Here is a 19,278-nt window from a genome sequence, read left to right as displayed (position 1 = left end):
TGAATCCCTCCGCCTAACAGATAAAAGGTGACCGTTGAACTGATTTTTGAGATTAAAAACTCAATCTGGTCATAAATTAATGATTGGAATCGTGTAGATGTAATTGTATTTATTGGCTCTGGATTAGTCCATGTATTCCTGATATGGGTAGATCAGCTTGCCCCATAACAATAAGTCAATGTGTAATCATCATTGTATTGTTATGAGAAATACACACACACGAAGTTATCTCATAATTTGATTTACTTTGGTGCCCAGCTCTCAAAATGATGTCCTATCTTTTGCATGGCTTCCCAACTTACATTGAGGACATTACCAAGGCTACTACAAAGGAGGTAGGCCCCCTCTACCATGCTAGAAAATTACTCACACCAGAGAGTATCCCACACCTTTGTAAAGCCATCATTCAACCACGCATGGGGTATTGTTGCCACATCTGGGCTGATGCATCTACCATTAGTCTTTTACTCTTAGACACAGTCCAAAAATGAGTCTCAAATCTAATAGTTTCCATACTATTGGTCAAGCTCCAATCACTGTCCATTTCTGTGTCTGTTTTTTAAGTACAGTAGAACCCTGAGATACGTTTTTGTTTGTTTTCAGGTTACTATGTGGAATATGATGTTTTTCCAGACCCTGGTTATAGTATTTGCCTTGCCTTATGGTGTTATTTATAATGTTATTTTGTTATATACGTGTACTATATACTGTACTATATTTTGTTACTAATTTTTAATATGTACTGTATAAAATTTTTCTTAGGCCCCGCCATACGGTGATTTCACCTTACGATCCCAACCCCGGAACAGATTAATACCTTATCCCGGGGTTCTACTGTACTTTGATGGAATGTGCTCTGATGAACTCAGCAAAAACTTGTTTACATTGGACGTGAAGATGTCTATGCTGCCCCTTCAACATACAAAGTCCTGATTAACCTGACAAGCAGCAAAATCCCACCCCTGCACTGTTTAGGTCCTTAGATGTTAAAAAGTCTTCTACTCGAATAGTACAGACCAATTAGTCTTCTGTGTGTCATGCGGAAGTTGCTTGAATCCGTGTTACATAGAGGAATTTTTAACCACCTCAGCAAAAATAACCTACTCGGTAACAAGCAATATGGATTCCATCCTGCAAGATCTACAGCTGATGTACTGACTGTAATTTCACATCTATCAATGGATTTCCTCTATAGAGCTCTTGACATATCAACAGCATTTGATGGGGGTTGGCATAAAGATCTACTGCACAAGATTTCCAGCTATGGAGTATCTGAATATGTCGTTTCAACCATCGAATCTTTTCTCACCACTAGGTTTATACAAATAGTCATCGATAAGCAGAAGTCCATACTCTAGAGGCATGCCAGTATGAATACTGGAATGTCTCTAGAATCTATTTTGGGACTAACTCTCTCCTTTATCTTTTTCAATGATTTTCAAATCACATTTTTTCATTCGTCAACATATACACAGATGGCATTATGATAACAATTAAAAGATCTCCCTGAGTCTCTTTCTTCTGATTTGGAGCGCATGGTACAGTGGAGCAAAGGGTGGCTAGTTAATTTTAACCTCTCCACAACCAAGATTATCTTTTCCCCACCAACGCTCTGATCCCCACTTGGCCCAATTGATATGAATGGCTCTAATCTTAAAGAAGCACCCTGCTTTGACAATCTTCTGGGACTGACCTTCATTCCTGACCTAAGATGTGTAAAATCTAGAGGATCTTTATAATAGTGCTCAGTAATTAATAGAGCTATTTGTATATAAGTTTTATACAAACATAGCATAGCTACACAATTGGAATATTTTTCAACCATAGTTTTGATAAGCTTGCTTTCCTTAAGCCCAAAATAAAGGTCTGTTTTCTTATCGGAAAATTAACTTTCTTATTGAAAATCAATTTCTCAAAGCTACAAATATGTTCTGAATGTATAGTCATGCTATGTTTCTATAAATAAAACATATGTCAATATATAAAACACTGTCAATAATTTCCCCTACTCTTCAGCTGTACCTAAACCTAAACGTAGATTCCATGAACAAAGCTTCTTTCTTTTCAGCTATGATATGGTTGTCTTCAAGTCCAACGTAAACAAGTTCTTGATGAGCCGTTCCACTTAAGTTAACAAATTTATCGAATTTCCATTACTAACGATTACTATATTGTCCAATTTGCAATAAACTTACTCCACCAGTTTGCAATAAACTTACTCCACTCTTTAACCCTTATCCTCGAGTGGCCTCGTGGCCTTGATAAGTGGTGATGTCTATGTAAATATATATATATATATATATATATATATATATATATATATATAAATTATTATTTATTTATTTAATATAATAATTATTAAATATCTACAGACACTAGTATTTCATCCTTTTGGGAATAATCAGTGGAGGGTGTCACAATTAACACCAATCGAGAGATTCGAACGCCAGTAACAGAAGTCATGTCTGGTTTCATTAGCAAGGACCCAAACCATTCGGCTACTGTCAACCGCGAGAGATACAGTTGAAATTAAACATTTATTCTTATTAAATGCTTTTAACGTCAGTATATGATACATATACATATACATATACATACATATATATATATATATATATATATATATATATATACATTCTCTTGCTCAACAATATTTCTCTTCTTTCAAATCTTTCACTCACACTCTACTCTCTCTTTCCTCTCTAATTTTTTCTCTTTTCTTTCTCACTCTCCTCTCTTTCTCCTTTCTCACTCTCCTCTCTTTCTCCCAATTCTTTAAATAGTTTTGTTACACACAATAACAATAAAAACAGAAATTCTTTGCGTTCAGTTCAGATGCTATTTCAATTGTAACCTCATTCAGATAAACTTTTGAGTCTTAACCTGACAGCACCTCACCTGATTTTATGGTGTCAAATTTTTTTCATTTTATTCATGAAGATTTGTATAATTCCATTTAATACTTAATACCCCTGTGTATTTATTTGTTATATTATAAAATTATGATTTATTAAATTTGTCATTGGTTGATAATCATGTTCTTATAAGAAGAATTATGTCAAAGGATTTCACAAAATTAAAATACATTGTGATGTTATAATTAACCATCTCTTCATATAATCATCATCAGTACTTAGTTATTAGCATGCAAATAATATGGTACAAGAGTGAAAAAAAAAAAGTGAATATTGGTTAATCGCAATGAAAGTTCAATATGTTTAAATGCTATTTAGGTCTAACTTTTTTAAATCGCATCAGGAAGAGAGGAAACACCGTCGATAGATTCACTGATCATATGTGAATTATCATAGCAATGGCCAAAGATGCGTTACCTGAAAGTACTTCTTTTAAACTCCTCAGCCTAACGTTCACAAGGAACATGAGTTGGAACAGATACATTCAGAGCATTACCGAGGCCGCTGCGAAGAAGGTGGGCTCTTTCTAGAAAGCTACTTATGTCTGAAAATATCCTGTAGCTCTATAAGGCCACCATTCGCCCATGTATGGAGTACCGTTGTCACATTTGAGCTGGTGCATCTGATACTAGTCTCTCACTCATGGATAGGGTTCAAAAGAGAGTTGCCAACCTGATAGGTCCTGAACTGTTATCTAAGCTTCAGCCTCTATCCCATCGATGAGATGTTGAATCCTTCTGTCTGTTCTACAAGTATTTTAATGGTGAATGCTCTGATGAACTACAAGCACTTGTACCCCCTCAATGTAAATACCCCCGACAAACCAGACAAGCAGCTAAATCCTACCCCTACACAGTAGAGATCCGTAGGTGTAAGAGAGCCTTCTACTCTAATAGTTTCTTCCCCAGAACTGCTAGACTTTGAAATTTCCTTCCGGAATCCCATCATAATATCCCTACAACTTATTTCCCGAATAGTAGCCCCTACTTTAAAGTGATACTGTGCCTTGTTTGGGGTGAAAATTGATTTTAAAAAAAATGAAAAGAAAAAAATTACAGTCAGAACTGTAGTTGTAGATCTTGCAGGGCGGAAACCATATTGCTTGCCACTAAGTACATTATTTTTGCTGAGGTGGTCAGCAATTTCTCTATTTAACACAAATTCAAGCAAATTACGCATGACACTCAGAAAACTAATTGGTCTGTACTGTTAGAGTAAAAGACGTTCTGGCATCTCGGGACATGAACAGTGAAGGGGTGGGATTTTTCTGGGTGTCGCGTTAATCAGTTATTTATGTTGAGGCGCAACATGGACGTCTTCAAGTCCAATGTAAACAAGTTTTTGCTGAGTTCATCACAGCGCATTCTTTTAAAGTACTTGCGAAACAGGCACAGAGATGTGACAGAGGTTGGACATTTACTGACGGTGCAGGACCTATTAGATTTGAGACTCTTTTTTGGGACTCTTTCTAAGAGGAAAAAAAGCTAGTGGTAGATGCACCAGCCCAGATGTGGCAACAATATTTCATGCATGAGCAAATGGTGGCAAAGGTTTTTAACGCAGATGGAGAGATTTTCATATTTTTTCTGCTAAGCTTTCTAATGTTAACAATTAAATATTTTTCTTTCAATTACTGGTTTTACTTTTTAATACATGGGCAAGGCAATACCGGGTAGACCTGCTCATTGTTTGGAAAATGATCGATTTCTGAAATAAACATCAATTTATTGACTTTATGCAAAATCAATTTATCAAAGCTTTTTCGATTTTTTTTTTTTTTTTTTTTTCCCCTGATTTGTTTTATACATGAAATACTGACATCAATTACTGCAGTAATTTTTCAACGTGTTTGATCAAAATATTGTCCAACAATCAACAATTGAATTATCTTGAATTATCTAATAATATAATGCTAACGTTAAAGAAGAAAAAAAAAAAATGAAAATTTGCATATCACAAGGAAAGTTTGGTGGGTTGTGTTTGTTTTACGGCATTTCAACCCTTTTCGGGTTATTTAATGCCGAATCCAGTTATTTTGAAGAAAAAAATTTTAATAGAATTTTTTTTTTTTTTTTTTTTTTTTTCAAGTCGGTTTCTATTCAACCCATAGTTAGGACCCTAACAGGTACTACCACTCCGGGTCAGAGTGGACCTGGGAGCAATGGCAATTAAAGGGTGGCTCCACATTCCCCCAAAGCCCGCAAGCTGGGGCCTTACCACTGGATATAGTTTAAGGTAATATCCAGGACCAAAGTAAAGTTTGATATGTCAGCGTAAATGCTATTTAGGCCCAACTTTTAAAATCACAAAAGATAACTTTATTTGTTAAATGTAAAATATATTTAAATGAATATGTGAGTACTTAAGAAGGCAGGATGTACGAGGACAACCTAGATCCACGTATATCCAGCAAATTGCATATGATGCCAATTGTGATCCTGAAGCAGCTGATGGAAGACATGGATGTCTGGAAAGGGAGTCACATTGATCCAGGCAAGGAGCCTGACCAGATAGATAAGAAGGCTGATAGCAATGTAGGATAACGGGGATGCTGAAGTAATGTATGAACAAACAGCTGAAGACTACATTTAAATTATAAATCTATTTTTCAAATCATCTTTCACGTATGCATAAATATGGAATTATTGTTAAATATAATTGGGATGGTATAATTTCTTTGATAATTTCGAGAGGATGAGAAGAAATCGAACCAAAAATGTCATATATAATATGTGTGCGTGTCTACGGCGATAGACAAAATGAAAATAATCAGAATTTACGCAAGCATTATTAAATCAAGCTATCCATTGCATTATCAACAATCAATATTTTATTTATTAATTTTTTTTTTAATGCATAAGCGTTTAAGAAGGCTGTTAGCAATGTAACACAGCAGGATGTTGAAGTGGCGTATGAAAAAAACATACCGAAGTCGCAGTTAAATTCTAAATATTTATATATCTATTTATTTTTCAAATTCTTTCACATGTAAATAAGTAAATATAGAATTACTGTTAAATATAAGCGGGATGGTGTAATATCTTTGATAGTTTTGAGAGTGAACTTTTTCTTCTCCTTGCAACCTCTTTCTCACAGAAGAAATGTTGCGAGTCTACCTCTGCTCTATTGTTAATCTCATGGCAAGTGCTCGACTGAGCTTTAATCTATGCCCCCTTCAAAACATTCACGGAAAGCACTTGTCTAGCTACAACTACTGTCCACAATTTCATCGACTCTCTGTTTGTGCAAATTCCATGAACAAAGTTTCTTTCCTAGAACTGCCCAGCTGTGGAACTTTGTACCACGGGCCTGCTTTCCACATGGAATTATCACATGGTCATCTTCAAGTTCAATGTAAACAAGTTTTTGTTCAGCTACTCCCTTAAATCAAATTCTACCCAATTTCCATCACTACTGATAATTATGTTGTTTTCTCACTGACCACCGACACTCATCCTTAAGTAGCCTCCAGAGATTGGTAGGTAGTAACTCTTTTGTAAAAAGAAAGAAAGAACTTTCTTTTTACAACAAGGAAACAAAATAAAAATGGACTGCAAAACGAAAAAAATCCAAGATGGCTGTCACAATGGGAGTGCAGTGTATCAGCAAAATGGGGGTGGGTCACTTTTTATAACCTCACGGCCTCGTCATTAATATGTTTATGCCTGTTAAATTATTTAAATTAAGAAATGGAAAATAAGTTAAATTGCAAAGAATTTATTCTGAGTAACCTCTTGGTATTATGGAAATGGTGAGAAACTTTTCATATTTTTTCTACTAAAATTTCTAATGTTCACAATAAGATTAAAAAAAAACCCCAACATTTTTTAAATCTCTATCTCTACAATTATATAACAGTAATTTGTGTGTGTGTGTGTGTGTGTGTGTGTGTGTGTGTGTGTGTGTGAATTCCTTCCTCATAGGTTTCAAAACGGCCGAACCCATCTTTTGCAAATTTCACACAAAGGTAATTTATATTTCTGGCAGTGTTCTTAGATATGTTTTGTACAGAACTTCATCCGGTAAGTATCAAAAATGAAAAAAAAAAATAGTCTTCTTTTCTCTTATAGATAAGAATTTTTACAGGGGAATATTTTACGTTACACCGATGTAACCATGGCTGGTGTAACGTAAAATATTCCTCTGTAAAAATTCTTCTTTTTTTTTTATCTATTAAAGAAGAAAGATTATTTTTAAGATTGTCAAACCCAAATATCAGCTGACGTGATATTGTAAACAAACACATATGGAATTTGATGGAAGACATTATTACTATTTTTAACAAATTTTTTGCAAATTATTCCACCGGGCAAATTATTCCTCGTAATATATAATAATCGATCGAGGATTGATTCTATCATAATACATACGCAATCTGCATAAATTAAAATATCATGTTTAAGTGTATTTTACGACCCGGCAATGCTGGGCATTCAGCTAGTTAATTACTAATCTTATTATTTATCTATTATTATCTATTATTTTTATTATTATTTTTTTTATCATTATTATTATTTTATCTATTTTTATTATTTATTTTATTATTTATTTTAGTATCTATTTTATTATCTATTTTTATTATTATTATCTATTATTTAGTTAATTACTAATCTTATTATTTATGCTTTATACGACTTGCAAGGCAATACGAGGTTGTCCTGCTAGTATACTAACACGTAACACAAACTAGTGTGCAAAATTGGGTAATTATAGTAAAACTCCTTTCAATTTCAACTTGTGATAATTCGTTTATTGTTTGGATTATTTTGATAAAATTTTAACGCTAACAAAATTAAATGTTGGCATCTTATCATGAATTTACAATTCTTTCTGTGGTCCTGGATATAACCTTAAACTATATCCGATGGTGAGGCCCCAGCTTGCGGGCTTTGGGGGGTGTGGAGCTGCCCTTTAATTGCCATTGCTCCCAGGTCCACTCTGACCCAGAGTGGTAGTACCTGTTAGGGTCCCAACTATGGGTTAAATAGAAACCAACTTGAAAACAACAAATATATTCTATTAAAAATTTTTTCTTCAAAATCACTGGATTCAGCATTAAATAATCTGAAAAGGGTTGATATACCATAAAACAAAAATAACCAACCAATTCTTTCTCTTGTGTCATTAATAGATTTTGTTGTCCCAAATTAGGTTTTTAGATTCTGTGAAAGAATTAAGCTTTATTGAGATTTATTTGAATGTCCTGATGGTTAACATATTGATTGTTATAACACGCAAATATTGATTTGTTTATATATAAATTTTAATGTATATAAATTTATTCACGTGTTTTATTTTTGTTTGTTTTTCAGATCTTGGAATAGGATTTCTTACTTGCACTTTTCTTGCAGGTCGATGACGGGTGAGTTAAGTTTCCTTTCATTTTTTTTTTTCTTACCCATAAGGTCAAACATAACCGTTCCTTTGAACAATTGAATAAATTCAAACAGAAATCAGCACAGGTCCTCAAGTATGTAGGAAGACATTGATACTACTCTGCAATAACTACAAGCAACTAACATTGTCATCTCCCCTGACGAGGATATACAAGCGACTTGAGCCCACTTATAAATTTGATATTCCCATGAAACTTCCTCCTGCAGTTGAAGCTGGTTCAACCTGCCTAGCAACTTATATGGTTGCAGCACAAAATGCAGTAAACCCATGCAAATCAACTGCTCTTATTGGTCAGAAGGATGAAAGGAACTATAAAACAAATATAAAAATAAATGGTTTCTTACATTTTCATAATATTTTACAGGCAGCACTGAGGCTTCTTTTATTTGTCTCTGTAGCTTGAGGTGTCAGATGACGTACACCTAACCTTTTAGGATGTTCTCAAACAACGGTGCTAGAATTTTCTTTAGTTTAACTGACACCATCAATTCATAGCTGTCGACCACAAACTAATACCTAGAACTTATTCCAACTTCAAGGTTGCCATCTCCAATATATTTTTCTTCAACCAATTTTGTAATAGACATACACAGTCTGACATATGCCCCATAAAATGCTACAATGATTCTGCAAGCTGTCGGTGCCGTTTTGTGACTGTATGGACTATCTGGATCACAATCTCCAGAAGTAAGTTGACCTGAAAATAGTCCTGAAAATAGGAGCACTATCTCTAAACCTTGTGGGTTATTCACTTTGGGTGGATTTATCTGGCTTCTGTCTCCAGCCACACATATATCCTTGTTAGGGAAAATGACACAGTATTCCCAAATAGTCACCTATCTGCTACTGACTAGGTTCAATGTTGCTTACCTTTGGAAGTTTAGTGATTTAACAGAAACCTGTCTGTCAACGTGATTATGCCATAAAACTCTGCATTGGGACAATTTAAAAAAAAAAAAAAATGCCTTATTCTAAAAGGATTTCTTCTTGACTGACCAACGACAAAAAATATGTAGTATTGGAACAGATAATACAGTTTGATCACTTCTCACCCGAAATGCTAATTTTCTATCCACAATGTAAAAAAGATGCATAAAAAATGTAATAAATTATTATACTTGTACCATTTCAGTAATAAATTTAAAAAAAAGGTCCTTATACATGCATATTTATACATGCATATTTATACATGCTGGTCTTTTATGCAATATTTGTTTCTTTCCATGATTGCTAATGTTTGCTGCATTATTCTCTTCATCTTCCTCTTTTCTTCGACCCTGTCGGTGGGGCATTAGAATACACCAACTGCCCCCCTGCAGAGAGTAAAAGTCCCTCAATGGGGGTCCTGGATATGACCTTAAACTATATCCAATGGTAAGGCCCCAGCTTGTGGGCTTTAGGGAGTGTGGAGCCACCCTTTAATTACCATTGCTCCCAGGTCCACTCTGACCCAGAGTGGTAGTACCTGTTAGGGTTCCAACTATGGGTTAAATAGAAACCGACTTGAAAACAACAAATATATTCTATTAAAATTTTTTTCTTCAAAATCTTTGGATTCAGCATTAAATAACCCGAAAAGGGTTGATATGCCGTAAAACAAAAACAACCAACTAATCTTCTTTTCTTCTGGCTGTGATTTGTCATCAGTGTTGCTAGACAAATAAAAATTCTTTCATGCAAGTAAGTCACAAGGAGACGTTCACTAAGTTTTCTTCAAAGTTTTATTTGGAGAGAATGGACGTAGGTAAGAGAGACGAATGCTATCTAGTTATTTATTTCTTAAACTTTCTAATTTAATTAAGTGAGTGACGCAAATGGACAGACGCATTCGTAATGAGGTTATTAGTTTTCTACATCATTGGCCGTGGTTCATTTGCATGGCTTCCAATGAGACTGATTTGAAAATCTTGGTTTTATCTCATTAAAAAGTTGTGATATTATTTGTCATATCGTTCAACTCCTGTTTTGTCTATGTCGTTTGACTTGTTGCCTCTGCCTTGTCATTCATCTTTTATTCAATCTTGGTATTCTGTTTTACAGATTTGAGTTATCATGTAATCAGTGTGACCCTTGTTCAAATTCACACTAGCTTACTTAATTGCTACTGACATAGGGTCCCTATTATGTAACATACTGAGTTCTCTTTAAAATTGTTGGTCCTGTTACGTGCTCTGTTACACAGAAGAGTTCATTCACAAAGCAATAGCTCCAGAACCACACCAAGATTGGTGAAGACTCCCAAGAAACCAGTTGAAGACGTGGCTATGCATCATCAAAACTAACGTCGAATCTACCTCTGGTCCATAGGTCTATGATGTTCACCGTTGGTCCCAGGACTGGCTTTTGATAACTATCTTGGCCACTTCAGATTTTACTCCGTGGTCTGAGTTCATTTAGGATGTTGTGTGTTCTATGGGAGGAGCCGGTTCAATCCATCCTGGGTGAATGCTGTCAAAGTCAAGTTCTCTTTAAAATGAGAAGTCATTGAAGTAGAAAGTGCTAGTAATGAATAGTGAATTAATGAAATGTCATTTTGTAATTGAATATGCAAATTAGTTAGGCCAATTAAAAATATATATTAGAAAACTAAAGCTCACTGTCATTGTGATAAACAACCTAACTTTATCGATACGACGAAACGAACATATTAATGTGATGGCCTGTCGTCGTTTCTCACATTGACAGGGCTGCGAAGGGGTACGCATCTGTTCACATAAAAATAATAAAACAACTTAAAATAAAACGTAAAAAAACACATTCCGTGGATGTAAATTGGGCTCTTGCTGCATGTGCGACACCACTCAATCCTTTAAGCACTAAGGTCCATATTTACGTCTTCTGTCAAAGCATTTTTGTCGACAGTTGCTCATCTCGGAATACCCTGAGTCACAACTTGCATCCCACTGTGCCCAACTGGAAACTCACAACAACAAAACTGTCCTCACCTGTTGTAAACCCAAAACTGTCCGTAAATTGTTTCGGTTATAAATTGTTGCAAAATTCACTACCACACTTAAAATTGTCTGTAAACGAACACTAAATTTATGTACCTTTTTGTACGTTTTTTTTTTTTTTTTTTTTTTTTGTCTGCTACATCTTGATTAACAATCCTATTTAAGCTGCCTTTTGTGTACCTTGGTGAACAACTTCTCTATACCTTTGTTTTGCTGATAAACATTTTTCCTATTTTTTTATTTGCTAACACTTAAGAGTTGGAGGGCGTCGGTAGTATCATACTAACAGCTGTTGCGTATTCGTCAATATTTGTTTTGTTTAATTTAATTTTTTGTGAAAGTTAAATTGCTCTCGATATCGTTTCGTTATGAAATTAATTGATTAAAATTGTTTAAAACGAATGTATAAAATTATGTTTACTCGTGAATACATAAACTTGATATAGTCTGATCATTTCTGTTTAAAGTTAGACACAAAAGTTGGTAATGTAGGCTATATTTAGTTTCATGTGAACATGCTAAAGAAGAGGATGTCATTCATGAAAATACAGGTACCTTTGATTTTTATGAAATTTTAACAATAGGGTTAGACATTGGTTAATAAATACTACCAGGACCTGTGGAAATTCCACAGAATGAGAAATATATTTAATCAACAAATATATATTGATAAAACTGATATTTTTTTTGGAGGGGGGTAACAGAAAACCCAATAACATGCAGCAAATATGAGTTTACTAACATTTTTATGAAAATAGTGTCCTTTGTATTTTAAATTTAGAACTGCCCCAAATAAGATAAATTAATAAGTACTAATAAATAATCGGAAAATAATATTGTGCTACATAGTTCAATACAAATAATAAAATCACATTATATAAGACAATCTTTAATTTACTCCTTTAGCAGCTTTTTGCAGATAATGCTTTTTTTGCCCTGTTTTTTTTTTTTTTTTTTTTTTTTTTTTTTCCAAATATTCCCTTTTTACATAACGTTTCGCTGACTTACTTCAGCGAAGAACAGCTGCATGTTGAAATTACTACAAGTTCCTTTCTCACACGATTACAACAATGATCATATATATTATAATGGTATTCGGAAACGAGGCTACATCAAAGGGAGATCACTCCCATATTCTTATCCAAGGTTGCCAGATAGCATAGCATATGGACTAAGAAACAAGCAGAACATCTAGATTTCAATTTCTTTGGGATGTTTTAAAGGGTTTTCCGAGGCACAATCTTCGATTTATTTATATATATATATATATATATATATATATATATATATATATAAATAAGAATATTTAAGATTTGCACTAAATTTGATCCATAGTCATTAGATACGAAATAAGCAAGCTACCCTGAATCTCACCATGTTTTTTAGAATTTTATTTTAAGAAAGATGCTTTACTTTTGATCTTAATAAGATATCAAATATGACTGAAATGTGTAGAACAGACACTTTGGAGTATTTATTTGTAGAAATATCAGAAATTAACAACGAATTAGGCACAAGGCCATTCAAAAGTGTGAGGAAAATGAGCGTTCTTAGTAAAAAGTGATAAAAATGTCTATCCTAGTTTTAACAAGATTCATTTCCTTCACTATAACACCACTTGCATTTTCAAATTAAGACAATCATACTTTTTTTCATTATTATTTTTGACCATGATGAGGTACCAGCAATACTGAAACATAATTGAATTTATGTAGGCGAATTTAAATGTTTATTATATATATATGTATGTATGAATGTGTGTGTGTGTAATATATATAGGCTAATTGTAAAATACTCTTAAATATGATAGTTAAATTTTGCAGATTTAGTTTGATCGACTTACACCTGCCAAGTTCCAATTTCTTTCAATTTTAACACCTAAGCAGCTATTTTACTGGCTAAAAATCAAATCAAATTTGTTTGAAATTTGTTTCACAGGTCCGAATTACCCATAAATCAATTTTCAAGTCTGTACATCAAAAACTGAGAATATAGTTTGGTAGAGACCGTTCTGCACACACACACAAACGGTCACTGTGTGTGTGTGTCTTCGAAGTTTTTATTTTATTTTTTTAGTCCTCCGTTAGAAAATTATATATATATATATATATATATATATATATATATATATTGTTTTCAAGTAAGATCTTTGACTTATTTGTTGTTTCATCAAATACTTCTGCATGCAAAATCCGATCCCGTATTTTGCTAATTCCTACCCTCTGATGAGAAGGAAAGTATTTCTTTGAAACTCCGCGGATTAAGGACTATCCATTTATCTAGTGTTTCCTTTTCAGATTAAATATGTTTTTAACTCATTTCAAAGTGTTTTTATATGTTTTATCAACTGTTTTCTCATATTATAAGCTCTATTTCCTATTTGGTATTATCGAGCTTTTATATCTGCCTGAGATAATTTTATAAATATTAATTCTTTAATATTTATAATTTACTTTAATTTTACCATCTTGGATCATTTTGGTAAATTCAATTGTAATTTTCATTTTATATATATATATATATATATATATATATATATATATATATATATATATATATATATATATATATATATATAAACAAGAGTCTTTTATGGATGTTCTCCACTTTATTGAAATCCACTTTTTGTTTTTCTTTTTTTTCTTTTCTTTTTCTTTATAGAAAAATTTGATTTCTGTCAAATTCACTTGAGCCATGTGTCCTTGTTTTCTGTTGCTATTTGGGTTTTATTTCTCACCCTTCTCTTTTTTTCCAGTTTTTTTTTTCTCTCTTCCTTTCTTCCTTACCTCTTGTAACAGTTCTCTCTGAAAAGTGAAAATTTTGCCATAGCATGAAAGCTAAGATTTCAAACAATGTATGAAGGAGGTGGGGGATTAAGACGAAACACACACACACATATGTATTTATGAAAAATATATATACTTGAAAAATAAATTATTGGTACTATAGTAAATTCGAGAGCGAGTTGATGCAGTGATTGCAGGTGATTAAATAACTTACTGACTAGATGGTTTTCTAACGAATGATAAAAAATATTTTTTTGTATAGTTTTAAAGGTTAAAAACTTCAAAGATTATATATATATATATATATATATATATATATATATATATATTAGTGATGGGATGATTCCAATATTTTTCCGGATTCCATACTAATTTCCCGATTCCGATTCTTTACAATTTCAACATATTTACCTATAGAGTTGTTATTTTTCGTGATTACCATAAAAACACACGTTAAATGTGCGTATATTTTTTCAAATGTAAAAAGAAAAATGTGTGTGTGTGGGGGGGGGGTGATCTGTAGATTCTAGTTTTACTAATCTTTTAAAACCAATAAATATTGATTTTATTATTACTATCAGGTGTAGAAGATTTTGCTGTAAACAAGACAATTAAAAGAATTGTTTTTTTTTTGGGGGGGGGGGTTGCATCGTAAAATAGGCACAGATTTTTCTAATACACCCAAAAGTTCTTATTTGTTTCGATTCCGATTAATCGCCTCAACACTATATTTCCCCAAAACCTCTGGCCTTGATGGAGGGGAGACTAAAACTTGCTGCTTTCAAATGATCTGAAAAATAGAATAGAATTTAATCCATGATCACTAATTATGCAAGATGCTTGTGGTACCACCCATAAGTACTCGATGGTTTTTTTTTTTTTTTTTTTAGAAAGAATTCTGACTAGAAAAAATATCGGAGAAACCAATGCTAACAATAGAAACTTTGGATTCATGCAATATGATGATGACCTGAGGCATCTCTGCCGGGGGGTAATGCTGACAAGGATGTTCAGACATTTTATGCAGGACAGTGTGCTCCTTTTCTGAGGCACTGGCTCTTCAATCCCACTTTTTTACCCTAGTGTCATATCTTTTCTTTGCCGTTGGAGAGAAATAAATACCTAACACTTTTTTTTTTTTTTTACATAGGCATCACCACTTATCAAGGCCAAGAGGCCACTGGAGGATAAGGGTTAACGAGTGTACAGTAGAAATTGGACAATATAGTAATCGTTAATAATGGAAATTTGTTAACTTATATGGAACGGTTCATCAAAAACTTGTTTACGTTAGACTTGAAGACAACCATATTGTAGTCAGCTGGAAAACACGAAAACGGAAGATAATTCCACAGGCGTGCAGTTCTAAGAAAGAAGCTTTATTCATGGAATCTACGTTTAGGTTTAGGTACAGATAAAGAGTGGGAGAAATTAGTGATAGTTTAATGATCTAAAAAAAAGGGGGCTTCATGGTAAGAGGTGTACAGTAGCAGAAAGAAATTTTTTTTAATGTTTCTTACCTGTGAAACAGGTTTATTGCCTTTACCTTTCATTTAACTTTTTTAATCAGCCGTGTCCCCTTAATACATTTGTTCCCCTTCTTTTCAATAAGATTAATCCTCTGCTAGTTGTAAAGTCTAACAATGGGGTTTTGTTTCATTTCATCGTCCTTATTGTTCCTGGGAGTTATTTCCGGTGAGGATTTTGCTTCATTAACCAGCTAAATTCATAAGATATGCATAAGGTATGGCTTCAGCCGTTTAACAAAATATATACTGTTCAGCTTTTCCTTTTTATTATTTTTTTTATTTTTTATTATTATTTTTTTTTTTTTCAATAACAGAGGAAGTATACAATTGTATGAAAAATCATTACACCCAAGCCTGTGGCTTTAAGATGTAGTATTCTTCTTTACAATGGTCTCCTTTCAGTGTTTAGAGACAATGGATACCCACTGTAAGATTGCTTGTGTGGAAAATCTGTAGTGGTGCAAAGGTTACGCATTCTCTAAACACACCTTTCCTGAACAGACATTGGCGGAGTTCAGAGTCAAGAAGTCCAGCATGACTAGAAAACAATGTTTCTTTGACCTTTCAGCGAGGAGTAAAGTGTAGTATCTCTTTTCTTTCATTTTTTTCTGTATAAATATTGGTATTGATCTCTTTGGAGATTCAGTTGAAAATAAAGCACTATTCAAAGATCGGTTCTTTTCCATATGTGGAGGACAGGATGGCCTGTTTGTGTAATTGGGATCCCATCCTCCATGTGTAGTTTAATGTATTGAATGGTAAAATGATTGAAAAGCAAAAGGTCACATAACGATGACGAAAATATACTGATATATGCATTAGTGAAAGAATGTAGATTTATTTACATACATGAGAAATAATAAGGATATAGATAGTAAGAATAAGAGTTTGAGAAACAAGTAACGTTATTTGCGGTTCATTAGGAGAGTTGGTTGGGTGGCCATGTTAACCAGGAGTGGGCTCTGTCACATCTTGGTTGAGAATTCAGCGGAAAAGAGAGAGATATAAGAAAAAGGAAGTGACGTGACAGTGTCGCTCTCCGGTTATCAGAGTTAAAGGGCAACAATCGAGTTAGCCTGGGAATCTCAATTTCCATATATAAATCCCCCATATGAAAAAAAAACAAAATAAAGAAAAATTTGTATGATATACATGCCCATAAATAAATGAAAATATATTCCAAAAGTCATGTAAATTGATCAGGTTTTATTTTTAAATAAAATCAAAATTTATGAGTAACAGAAGAGTGCTTGTCTTATCCACCATTTTGAAAACAATAAATAAAAACATGGAGATAACTCAGTAATTAAAATTTGCAAGGTTTATGTTATAATGCCTAAGAATTTCCATTAATCGCTTAAAAATTATTTTTTATTTGATGTATAATTTTTATACAGAAAATAATACCCTACCTGTGCAATGTCGTTCAATTTTATATAATGTAAATGGAATAATAATAATAATAATAATAATAATAATAATAATAATAACAACTAGCAGGACCTGTGGAAATTCCACAGCGCCATCTTTCATATTGCTGCTGGGCATTGTGAACTTTCAGCGTGAATAGAGACGCTACGATATTATTGTAGCCCTTTTGTTAAAACTGTAGATGTAAGTAACCTGGCTAATGTAGCGTCAGCATATATCTGGTTATTACGGCTTATCTCCAATATCCTTATATGAGTCTATGACATATTTCTATTGTATGGACGCCCGACGTGAACGGAAACCCCCGCGATATCATTATATCATCATTAAACAGAACAGATAGAAATTCTTTTCCTTTTATTTTGAGAGTAAAGCTCCGATCTTTTTGCTAATGAAGCCATTCAGAAAAAAATATTCAAAATTGACAAAATAATAAATGATTGTTTCTACGCTACGAAACAGATTGTGTAAAATTAATATTTTATATTCTGAAATAAATAAATGGTAAGATGCATAATATTTTAGATTTTGGAATATAGCTGTTTAATCATCCATTTTTATGCTTTGTCTTCTTGTTTTATTCCTTTTTTCTATTTTTTCTTTTTGTCATCTTTCTTGTAATCTTTTTGTTTTTTTCTTATTTCTTGTTCTTTTTGTATTTTTCGTCGTCTTTCTTCTTCTAATTTTTCTTCTTCCTCTTTTCTTCTACTTCTTTTTTATTTTCCTTTATCTCGTTTATTTATTATTTTCTACCCTTAGGATTTCTTGATCACAGAAGATGCAATGTAAAAAAAAGAAAAAAAGTCGCTTTTGGACCATATGTGAAATTAAAATACACCTTCTTGGATCCAAGGGTAGTACTAGTTTTGTCTTAACATGATATAATGATATTGTGAGGTTTCTGTTCGCACTGGTCGTTCATACAATGCAAATATGTCACACACTCACATTGGAGATAAATCGTAACGACCAAATATATTCTGACACTACATAAAGCAGATTACTTAAAATGAAAATTCGGGACAAGATCAAAGTGTAGTATCTGTTCTTCAGATGCTGCACTTCTATTTCTTGTTCTCTTTCGGTGGAGGAGAAATCCTTCACGACTGAGACAATTTTTATTTTTGCACCATTTCTCCACGTTAAAAAACGACCCTGGTGTCTAACTCTGTCCCGTGGGGAGGCATAGTAAATAGGTACAATAATATTGCGCGATCTCCATTCACACTGGACGTCCACAGAATGCCCAACAGCAATATTTACATATGAAAGATGCTGCTGTGGAATTTCCACAGGTCCTGCTAATATAAATTAATAGCTGTTCTTACACTGCATTGGGTCCTGGATATGACCTAAAACTATATCCGATGGTGAGAGGCCCCACCTTGCGGGCTTTGGGGAGTGTGGAGCCAACCTTTAATTGTCATTGCTCCCAGGTCTACCCTGACCCAGAGTGATAGTACCTGTTAGGGTCCCAACTATGGGTTGAATAGAATCTGACTTAAAAAAAAATATACTCCATTAAAAATCGTTCGTCAAAATAACTAGATTCGGCATTAAATAACCTGAAAAAGGTTGATATGCCGTAAAACAACCAACCAACTACACTGCATTGTCTGGGTTGCAGTGAAGTTATTTTTGTGTTTTAAATTTTTTTTTTTTTTTTTTTTTTTTTTTTACAAATGGTAAACGATTCCTATATTATGTATTGTTTGCATTATCATTTTCCCCACAACGTTTTGGCCGATATAACCTCCAACCTTCTTCAGATGCATCTTGTAAAACTTTGGTATAAACACAGAATTTTAAACTTATTTAATCCACAGAGATAGATTATTCCCATTCTATCAGCCATGAACAGATAGAAGTGTTAAATAAATTCTATTTCATTCTTAATATCATCTGTAATGAAGATTGACCCTTCAATCTCCAAAAGACTAAGAATAGTAATTCGAATAATACAAATTATCAATCTTCAGTTTAAGTTATCCCTTTGCTGATTCTTATTGAACTCCCGACAAAGGGAGGGATTGGACCTAGTAATTCACTCCAGTTCAACCATTCGTTTGTTCACACTTTTCTCAATAACCACGGCTTGGAATTTAAAAAAAAAAAATTTGCACAAACATTAGCCATGGTGAAAGTAAATTTTTGCCAGACTGGATTTTCTGGGATAACTCTGGTTGCCCTCTTAGGGGCCATTATATAGGGGTAAAATTGCCCCCAAATAGTTAGTCCGTTCATTTCTTGGCATTTTTCTCTATAA

At 33.3% G+C, this 19,278-nt stretch overlaps 1 protein-coding gene across 3 annotated transcripts in view; it reads left to right on the top strand.

The window, feature by feature from the left end:
* LOC145266412 (uncharacterized) overlaps positions 1–19,278 on the top strand; it is a 792,722-nt gene that overhangs the window by 265,989 nt on the left and 507,455 nt on the right. For all 3 annotated transcript variants that reach the window (XM_080122078.1, XM_080122077.1, XM_080122076.1), the window contains exon 2: positions 8,228–8,277. The gene's annotated coding sequence lies outside the window, so the exon portion shown is untranslated. The remainder of the gene's footprint in view (positions 1–8,227; positions 8,278–19,278) is intronic.

Source organism: Euprymna scolopes, chromosome 41 (genome assembly GCF_053919585.1).
Source record: "Euprymna scolopes isolate OS-2025 chromosome 41, ASM5391958v1, whole genome shotgun sequence".
Lineage (NCBI taxonomy): Eukaryota > Metazoa > Mollusca > Cephalopoda > Sepiida > Sepiolidae > Euprymna > Euprymna scolopes.
The sequence above is the reverse complement of the archived record's forward strand: the minus strand, read 5'-3'. Positions and strand labels throughout refer to the sequence as shown.